Genomic DNA, 10,772 nt, shown 5'->3' on the forward strand with positions numbered 1-10,772 from the left:
CGAATGTTTAAATGTGTTTTCTTGTTACTACTAATAATTAAATGAAATGTGATTAGGGTTAGTATATGACAGGTTTGTGATGTCTGGACCCAGCGAGGACTGCACCAACAACCAGGAACCTAGCCTTTCCAATCCTTCTTCCTCATGGACTTGGTGCTAGTGTGCTGATCATTAACATTTCCATCACATGGTTAAGGAAGATTGTTTGACCTCAATAAATGTACAAAGTTATTTGGTTGAATGTATCATTAAAGTATCATTGGATGTCTGTCATTTTTGCACAAAAAAAGCTTTTATGGATTTTAGCATGACTATAGTATGACCTTTTTCAAATGTTGGACAACTCAAAATATTGTGTTGGTGGAAAGCCACCATACTACACGTAGCAATAGACTATAATAAGACAGTTTTGTGAGTTTCAGGCCGTTTGAAAATTTTTTTTATTTTCTTTTCTTTTCCCCCACAATTTTGACATGCTATAGCATTACTTTTTTTGGGTAAAATCTCACACATCTCAAAATATGGTGACTATACTACATCATCAGACTAGAAGAGAGGAAGTTAAATACAGGAAGAGTGATTAGGTAATCTGTCTGAGCAGATTGCTCAGAGTGATAGATCAATAGTTTGAAGACAGGAATTTATGGGTTCAATTCCTTATGAGGTGGAATTTGAGCCTTTACTCCCCTAGTAAAGAAGTCAAATACACAAAGAGATGTCTGTCAGCAGATAGCTCAGTGGGACAGATGACACGATTGGTAACAGGAGGTTATGAGTTCAAACCTTATGTGCTTAAATTTGAGGCTTTAAAACCTGAATTACAAAGTCAAATACACGGAGAGACAGAGTCCCGACTGTTAAAGCAGATGGAGAGATAGACCACTGCTTTGAAGACTGAAGGTTGTTGGTTCAATACTTATCAGGTGCGGTGAATTTTGAGGTTTAACAGCCAGAGTGACGACGTAGAACATGCAAAGGAAAATGACTGTGTCTGTCAGAGCTGATAGCTCAGTCAGATAAGTGATAGGCTTGGAAACAGGAGGTTATGGGTTCAAACCTTATGAGGTGGAAATTTGAAGCTTTATAACAGAATGAAGGAAGTCAAATATACAAAGAGAAACAATCACTTCTGTCAGAGCAGGGTAGCTCAGAGAGATAGATGACTACTTTGAAGTCAGAAGGATGTTAGTTCGATACCTATAAGGTGCGGTGAATTTTGAAGTTTAACATTCACAACGAAGAGTTAAATATACGAAGAGAAACTATCACTTCTGTCAGAGCAGGTAGCTCAGAGAGATAGATGACTGCTTTGAAGTCAGAAGGCTGTTTGGTTCGATTCCTATAAGGAATTTTGAGGTTTAACATTCACAATGAAGAGTTAAATACGCAAAGAGACGAGGCCCAGTAGCCAATGCACTGGTGGACAAGTGGTTTGGGCAGAGTCCTCGAGTTCCTCACCAGTGAGTGTGTAGCAGTGAGTTTGACCCCGGGGCCCCTGCCAGTGTTGGAAGGTGGCGGTGGGGGGCATTGTCCCCCACCGTTGTTTCTGAGAGATAAATGCGGGGGTTATATAAGAAAATCACACGACCAGCTGAAATATTGAGAGAGAGAAAAGGAGTGGAAAAGAAAACTCAATTAAAGACAGTTGCTATTGCATCCTTCCAACTCTCTCCTAGTTGCTATTGCATCCTTCCAACTCTCTTCTAGTTGCAACTCTCTTCTAGTTGCAAACTGTCTTCTAGTTGCTATTGCATCCTTCCAACTCTCTTCTAGTTGCAACTGTCTTCTAGTTGCTATTGCATCCTTCCAACTCTCTTCTAGTTGCAACTGTCTTCTAGTTGCAACTGTCTTCTAGTTGCTATTGCATCCTTGCAACTGTCTTCTAGTTGCAACTGTCTTCTAGTTGCTATTGCATCCTTGCAACTCTCTTCTAGTTGCTATTGCATCCTTCCAACTCTCTTCTAGTTGCAACTGTCTTCTAGTTGCTATTGCATCCTTGCAACTGTCTTCTAGTTGCAACTCTCTTCTAGTTGCAACTGCTCTTCTAGTTGCAGCTGTCTTCTAGTTGCTATTGCATCCTTCCAACTCTCTTCTAGTTTGCTATTGCATCCTTCCAACTCTCTTCTAGTTGCAACTGCTCTTCTAGTTGCAACTCTCTTCTAGATGCAACTCTCTTCTAGTTGCTATTTGCATCCTTCCAAATCTCTCCTAGTTGCTATTGCATCCTTCCAACTCTCTCCTAGTTGCAACTGTCTTCTAGTTGCAACTGTCTTCTAGTTGCTTATTGCATCCTTGCAACTCTCTTCTAGTTGCAACTCTCTTAGTTGCAACTGCTCTTCTAGTTGCAGCTGTCTTCTAGTTGCTATTGCATCCTTCAACTCTCTTCTAGTTGCTATTGCATCCTTCCAACTCTCTTCTAGTTGCAACTGCTCTTCTAGTTGCAACTCTCTTCTAGATGCAACTCTCTTCTAGTTGCTATTGCATCCTTCCAACTGTCTTCTAGTTGCAACTCTCTCCTAGTTGCTATTGCATTCCTTCCAACTCTCTTCTAGTTGCAACTCTCCTTCTAGATGCAACTCTCTTCTAGTTGCTATTGCATCCTTCCAACAGTCTTCTAGTTGCAACTCTCTCCTAGTTGCTATTGCATCCTTCCCAACTCTCTTCTAGTTGCAACTGTCTTCTTGTTGAACAACTCTCTTCTAGTTGCTATTGCATCCTTCCAACTCTCTTCTAGTTGCTATTGCATCCTTCCAACTCTCTTCATAGTTGCAACTGTCTTCTAGTTGCTATTGCATCCTTGCAACTGTCTTCTAGTTGCACACTCTCTTTCTAGTTGCAACTGCTCTTCTAGTTGCTATTGCATCCTTCCAACTGTCTTCTAGTTGCAACTCTCTTCTAGATGCAACTCTCTTCTAGTTGCTATTGCATCCTTCCAACTGTCTTCTAGTTGCTATTGCATCCTTCCAACTCTCTTCTAGTTGCAACTGTCTTCTAGTTGCATCTCTCTCCTAGTTGCCTTATTGCATCCTTCCAACTGTCTTCTAGTTGCAACTCTCTTCTAGATGCAACTGTCTTCTAGTTGCAATTCCGCTCTCTCTCTCTCTCTCATCTCTCCTTCTCTCTCTCTCTCCTCTCTCTCTTCTCTCTCTCTCTCTCTCCTCTCTCTCACTCTCTCTCTCTCTCGTCTCTCCTCTCACTCTCTCGCTCTCTCTCTCTCTCTCTCGGGCTCTCTCTCGTCTCTCTCTCTCTCTCTCTCTCTCTCTCTCTCCTCTCTCCTCTTCTCTCTCTCTCACTCTCTCAATCTCTCTCTCTCCTCTCATCTCTCTTCTCTCTCTCTCTCTCTCTCTCTCTCTCCTCTCCTTCTCTCTCTCTCTCTCCTCTCTCTCCTCTCTCTCATCTCTCTCTCTCCTCTCTCTCTCTCTCTCTCTCCTCTCTCGTCAGTAATATTTCAGCTGGTCGTGTGATTTTTTTCTATAACCCCCCGCATTTATCTCTCAGAAACCAACGGTGGGGACAATGCCCCCACCGCCGCCTCCCGACACTGGCAGGGGCCCCCGGGGTCGAACTCACTGCTACACACTCACTGGTGAGAACTCGAGGACACTGCCCAAACCACTTGTCCACCAGTGCATTTGGCTACTCGGCCTCGTCTCTTCGCGTATTTAACTCTTCATTGTGAATGTTAAACCTCAAAATTCCTTATAGGAATCGAACCAACAGCCTTCTGACTTCAAAGCAGTCATCTATGTCTCTGAGCTACCTGCTCTGACAGAAGTGATTGTTTCTCTTTGTATATTTAACTCTTCGTTGTGAATGTTAAACTTCAAAATTCACCACACCTTAGAAGTATCAAACCAACAACCTTCAGTCTTCAAAGCAGTCATCTGACTGACAGGGTAATTTCTCTTTGCGTATTTCACATCGTCACTTCTGGATGTTAAATCTCAAAATTCACTCTATTTCATAAGTATCGAACCAACAACCTTCAGTCTTCAAAGCAATCATCTATCTCTCTGAGCTACCTGCTCTGACAGAAGTGATTGTTTCTCTTTGTATATTTGACTTCTTCCTTTGGGTATAAAGCTTCATTTTTTTTTGAACCCATAACCTGTTTCAAAACCTTATTTTGAGATGTGTGAAATTTAAAATATGACCAATTTTTACCAAAATCGACATGCTATAGTATGACTTTTTTTTCAAATTTTGAAAAACTCAAAATAGTGTTTTTCTGTCATTTCTGGAAATGTTTTTGTTTTCACATTTTTGGAAAGAAGTGTTCTCTGGACTAAGTGAATTAATCTTTTAAATGTCTATACCTATAAAATGTAATCGTCCACTTTATCAATAACAATAAATCTGAAGCCATAGCATCATATTTCATTAAAAATGTCAATAAAAAGAAGTCTTATAAAAATGTCATAGCACAGTATGTCTCCTCAGATCAGTCACTTCACTTTGTCAATAGAAGCTCTCAAGGTTATTATATTATAGTTTGTTGTTCTTTACTTACCCTCCCGTCATGTGTGGCAACCATAACTTGTTAAGCCGAACTCCCCAACTGAGCGGTGCTGTCGACAGGTAATAGGGATTGAGACCTGCATACATAAAATATAATTACCTTAAATAGCCCGAGTCTCAGGCTTATTTTTTCAGCCCACATCAGCTGGTAGGTGCTGCTGCGTGAGACTTTTCATCCCGTTAATTAATTGTAGGGGAACTAAACCGTGAAAAGCTACAGCCAGGGGAACTTTAGTGGCCGCTCTCATGGTGGGTCTTGTATGACAGCCACCGAGGGGGCATTAATAAAGCCAGGTGCAGAAAGGAAACTTGAAAAAAGATGTACTGTATTAGTTTTGGATGGTTTAACTTCATTTGAAGCTGAGCTGAACATGAAGCTATCAAAGAATTTAATCAAATACTTTTAACAAAGTGTGTGTTTTCAAATGAAGAAAAATGGTTTTGTTTGAAGAACAGGCTCCATGAAAAAGAGAAGAAATCACAAGAAAAGGAACAAAAAAGACAAGAAAAGGCAAAATATTAGCCTAAAAGAAAAAAGGAAAGGACTTCTCTGTGCTCAAATGATTTGGAATCAGATACTACAACCTTGTTAGCATCGAAGCTTATTTCCATATTAACGACCCCTTCAGAACCTTCAAAGTAATGAATAATTGACAACAAATGAAATGTTTTGATTGTCGTCAGCGCCTGGCGTGTTTAATGTTTCATATGTTGCTTCTGAGCTAATTATGGAGATGGCACATTCGTCAGAAATATGTCCCCCTCGCAACCCCTACACGACCCTCCCACCGTCCTCCGCAGATGCCTGTGTGTTTCCAGACAGGAGAGGGAGGAGGGGAGGCAGGGGTGCAGACAACTACAGGGCCTGTTGTAATTAGCTAGCAGGGAATGCTCAATGACCTGGGAGGGACTTGAACGCCACAGTATAGTATGCCTGTGTATTACACTGGTTAAACAGTATTAAACCTGCTATCTAACCGTCTGTCTGTGCTTCAATTTTCCCAAAAAATGTTCATCTGATTTACTTCACACCGAGGAGGCATCTCTGGTGACATCGCAGCCTAAACCGACAGCAAAGAAATGTGTTTTTGTCACTTACTTACTTACTTATGTCCACATTCTGTACGATGGCTGCATTTGTTTACGTGCAACTTTTCCCCTAAAAAGATATTACCCAGAGATTAGAACATAATCTATATAAAGATTTGAAATTTCAAATATAGAGTAAGTTAAAATAAAATATATACGGTATAAATAATGGACAGTGACCGTGACGTCATCCATTGGTTTGTGGCCCATTTGAGGTATGAGTTCAGTGTTACACTTGTCGCCATCTTGTTTCCAGAAACGGGGAGCAGACCATATCTGGACGATGGAGGGGCGTGTGTTATCTGACTACACTAAGCCTCTCTACACCGGCAACTGAGTGAAGCCAATGCTAATTTATATTAGCATTAACTGGGATGTTAGTTTTTGTTCAGAAAACTGAGCAGTGACTCCTTGGAGTGTCTGTTAGTCCAAACAAACGCTGAGCAAGACATTTAATGTGGCTGTGGCTCAGTTAGTAGAGTTGGTTGGCCCCCAACCGAAGGGTTGGTGGTTCGATCCCTGACCATGGCAGCCTACATGTCGAAGTATCCTTGAGCAAGATACTGAACCCCAAATTGCTCCCGATGCTGTGTTCATCGGTGTGTGAATGAATTCCCAATGGTGGCAGGTGGGGTAGCCTCTGCCACCAGTATGAGTGTGTGAGAAAGGGTGAATGAGCGCAGTCTGTAGTGTAAAGCGCTTTGAGTGGTCGCAAAGCGACTAGAAAAGTGCTATATAAGTTTTACCATTAATGACAAAAAACGTTCAAATAAACATTAGTCATTAAGTGAAAATACAGTGTGAAAGGGTCAAAGTTATGAGACCAAACCAGTAAACGTCCTTTTATTTTTAAATATATAGAACTTTGACACATTGCTGTGCATATATGCATTATGCTTCTCTCCTGATGACAGCTCGCCTTGTTAGCCACGCCCCAAATCATATGATTCTTTAAGTTCTATTTTCTTCTAAATGGGTCCATTATTTACACTATTAACATCAGAATGTCTTGAAGATTTTTTTACTGGTGATTGAGACCATAGTGTTGTCCTTAAAAAATTCTGAGGTATTAAATCAAGTGAGGAGTGTTCTCATTTTGTATTGAAAGAATTGACCCAAATGCTTCTGCAGCAGCCGTCAGCGCCCACTGCTGGAATTTTTTTTATTTATTGGTGAAATGACGTAACAAATAAGGTGACATGAGAGACAAATACACTACACCATGTGGACCACAAGTAGAGACAGCAGACATACAGCGCGAAAAACTAATGATAAACAATTTGCACAGAGGCATCATAGGTGTATGTGCGTGTTTGTGAGTGCGTATGTGTAAACACAATGAAAATAAATAGGCAAACAAAGCAAGAAGCGCTGAAGAGAGGGAAGAGGAAAGAAAGAGAAAACAAATAAACAAGAATAAATGAAATAACTAATTAAATAAAAAAATTAAAAAAGATAATATAAAAAAACAATAATTATACATATATACATATACACACATACATACAAAATAAAAATAAACAATATATAATATAATATATAATAACACAGGGGGATGGGAGACATCACCACGCAATATAGTTTGATGCGATACAGAACAACATCTTACACAATAACAAGATGTGCAAGATCATACATATAATTGACCCAACATAAACCAACACATCATTAAATGATAGCAACAACAACAACATTGCTGGAATTTTTGGTAGAATGCAGCTTAAAGCACTTCCTGGTTTGCCTCACTGCTCAGACCTGGAGGTTGCTACCTGAATCTAGCATTGCTCAGGGACACTACCTTCTTCAAGGAGCAATGCTGGAACAAATAGCCTGTTCTGACCAGGCGCGTTTTAAACTTTGCTTGCAGTTGAAGGTGAGTGTACTGAAATAGACTATAGGTTATTAACTGTTACGATCAGGGGCCACAGTTAATCCTTCTGAAGGCCTCACTTTGAGAAACAATGGCTTTAGTAGGCCACAGAAACACAAAAAAACTGGTGTAATATGGTGGTGCCACAACCACAAATCACATCCAAGCAGGATCTCACATATGAAAACACCAACCGGAAAAGGAAACGAGGCCGACCACCTGGTGACTCCTCCTATTTCAGAGCTGAACTTTTCAGAAGTAGTTAGATGTTGATGAACTTTTTGGACGACACCTTGTCTTTCTGATGCACCTTGACAAAACGACAGACAAACCGGGGCTGACAGAGGTCATCTGTGTCAGACAGAGAGACAGCTGGAGTGTGCGTGTGCTATATTTGGTTGTGTTTGTGTGTACTACAAGTGTTTGTTTGTGCGAGTTTAAAGTGTTTAGCCATAGCCTCTCCTCTGCGTGTCTGTGTGTGTGTGCAGTTGTCATGGTCCAGTCAGGTCGGAGTATCCTGAAGACACTGTCAGGCAGGATTGATTTTCCCTTCTCCGATCTGTGGAAGCATTCCTGTAACACAGCTGACCCCCCGAGTTGCGTTACCTTGTCATTTTGCGACACGGATCAAAGTGAAGACGAGCTGGAAATAGCCGCACGGCGACCTTGAACTCTGAGAGGAGGAGACGGGAGTGACAGGAGCTCGCAAACACACACACACACATACTGTACACAGGTTCATGCATACATATATTTATATTTGTGGAAGTGATATTAAGGCTGTGTTCCAAATTGCATACTAACCTATTGCATATTGCTTACTGAGTTATCGATTACGTAACCTAAAACGTGACCTAATGGAGCCGCCCTGCATGGCATTGGGGTTGGCCAGGTGTCCATTCTGACATCAAGCACAATGTCTTACTCTTAAACAATCGAGATGCAGTTGAATGAAACTTGTTCATCACTAATAGAAATCAACATTTTCCTCTGCACTCAATTTGATATTTTTTCAGTATTAGTTAAAAGTAGGGCTAGGGAATAATTAAATTTGTATGATATTTTATCATCTTTCAGTGGAATAGTACTGTGATGAAATCACAAATCGATATATTAGGATACACAAGTATGTCGTCGAAACTCAAATGTCTCAGAAAATCTGATGTGAAATATTTTGAGTTCACACACCGATTCCAAAAAAAGTTAGGATGCTGTGTAAAACACAAATAAAAAGTGCATCCAATTCAGATTGTATAATTACATAAAATATATTGTCTTTGTACAGTTTTCAAATGAATATATGTAAAAAAAATAAATTAATTAAAAAGATTAGCAAATACGTTTTACTTATGTTTAAGACAACGTCCCAACTTTTTGGGACTCATAATCATTACAAAATAATTTGAAGATTGTGGTTACATTACCACTCAGTTCAATGTGACTCATGACTCCATGCTATATCGTGATCTATATAGTTATTAAGATATTAAATGTCCTACATCAGGACAGAAGATTTTGGCCATATTGCCCAGCCCTATTTTAAGAGAAATTAAAATTATTTTAGTTTTAAATGTGTTTTCTATAGTACATTATGCATAGGAGCTCAGTTTTTTCCCCCAACATTCTTAATTATTCTATTAGACATAGAGCTGCAATGCATTTAGTCAGGTTGTTTATGTCTAATAAGCTTAGGTTTCATACTCAGAAATTCTTGCTAATCTACAATACATCTGAGCATTTCTTGTGTACACAATTCCACAAACTATGCAACATTTTACATACTAAATGTTTTATCATACCTACAAGCTCGGATCTGAAAAAAGTTGGGACATTGTCTAAAATGTTATTAAAATAGAATGCAATCATTTTCTAATCTTTTGTGACTTGTATTCAATTGAAAACTGGTCAAATACAATTCATTTTATGTTCACACTGAGTTTGTTTTTTAGTTTTGTGTTGTTCATTCCAACTTTTCCGGAATCATAATTGTAATATGAATAGTACATCAGAATGCAAGTTCGAAAACAGCCTCAGATATGTCCCTTTAAAAAGGTACAAATATTATAAGTCAAGTATATGTTTTGTTACATCATCTTTCAAGAATTAAAAAAAAATATGAAATACTGAAAAAAACCCTGAATATTGATCCATTTTAAGAGTAAAATTGGAAAAGCAGAAAAAGCCATTCTTAAAAGTAATAAAGTAACACCCTATGTTCTAGTATGAAAAAGTACCTAATTTTGGAAAATTGAAAAGTTTAAATTTTAAACAACCAACAGCAGTTTGGTTATATTCCCTGGAGTGCAACAAAAAAGAACAACACAAAAAAAAGATTAAAAATGGAAAACTGTTTCTGTAAATGAACCTATTAGCAGGCTCCATTCACTCCAGACTTAAAGGCGAACATGAAAATGTGTAAAAAAAAAAAAAAAATCAAGATTAAATAAAAGTTCCTGAAAGACAGCAAAATGTGGTTAGAAACAAACAAATAAGTAAGATTTCATGTTTTAAACATTATTTCCTCTAAACCTGCTGCTGTATCTTCCTCTGAGCAGCCAGTAGGGGGCAGAACAGTACCAGGAAACACACAAATACATCTCACCCAGCAGCAGCATCCACCAAACACTTTTCAATCCTGAGTCACAAAAGCACACATGACCTTTAACCCCGGCCAGGTAATATGTCAGTAACAAAAAGTCTGGGTCATTTACCTGAGTGAGAGAATCGTGGAACAAATTGTTGAACTTTTTGTTCCCTGCAGACAGGAGAAACAAAAAAGTGAAGAAAATCAATCAGATACTGCTAAATGTCTTCATATCACAATCGTGAAGATAACAATATCTCATAACATGTTATGACTGAATAAAATATGACCTTTTAGTCCAGAAGTTTTGTGACAAAAACAAACATTTTTTTAACATTGTCCCTCAAAAATGAAAACCTAATTTATTCTTAAAAGCAAATGATTGTCTCTGGCTGTGGGGCTCAGTCTTTTCTTTTAAACTTTGTCATCCTTATTTGATAAAAAATGATCAAACGTGTTTCTCAGCATGAACATGAAATCAGTCTGCTGGCAGATTGTTTCATTTGACAACAAACAACACTGACTCTTTTTCCCCCCGCGCTGTAGTGATTCATGTGAAGCATTATTAAATGATTCCAAAGTTATACTAAGGGAAAAAAGTTGATCTGCTAACATTGGTTCCATTTTTTAAAGGACATTGATTTCTTTTCCTCTGCTGCATGTTTTTGTCTGCAAAAACCTTGACAAAATAGCTCCTGTCAACACTTCAGG

The sequence above is a fragment of the Centropristis striata genome, chromosome 24, assembly GCF_030273125.1.
Source record: "Centropristis striata isolate RG_2023a ecotype Rhode Island chromosome 24, C.striata_1.0, whole genome shotgun sequence".
Classification (NCBI taxonomy): domain Eukaryota; kingdom Metazoa; phylum Chordata; class Actinopteri; order Perciformes; family Serranidae; genus Centropristis; species Centropristis striata.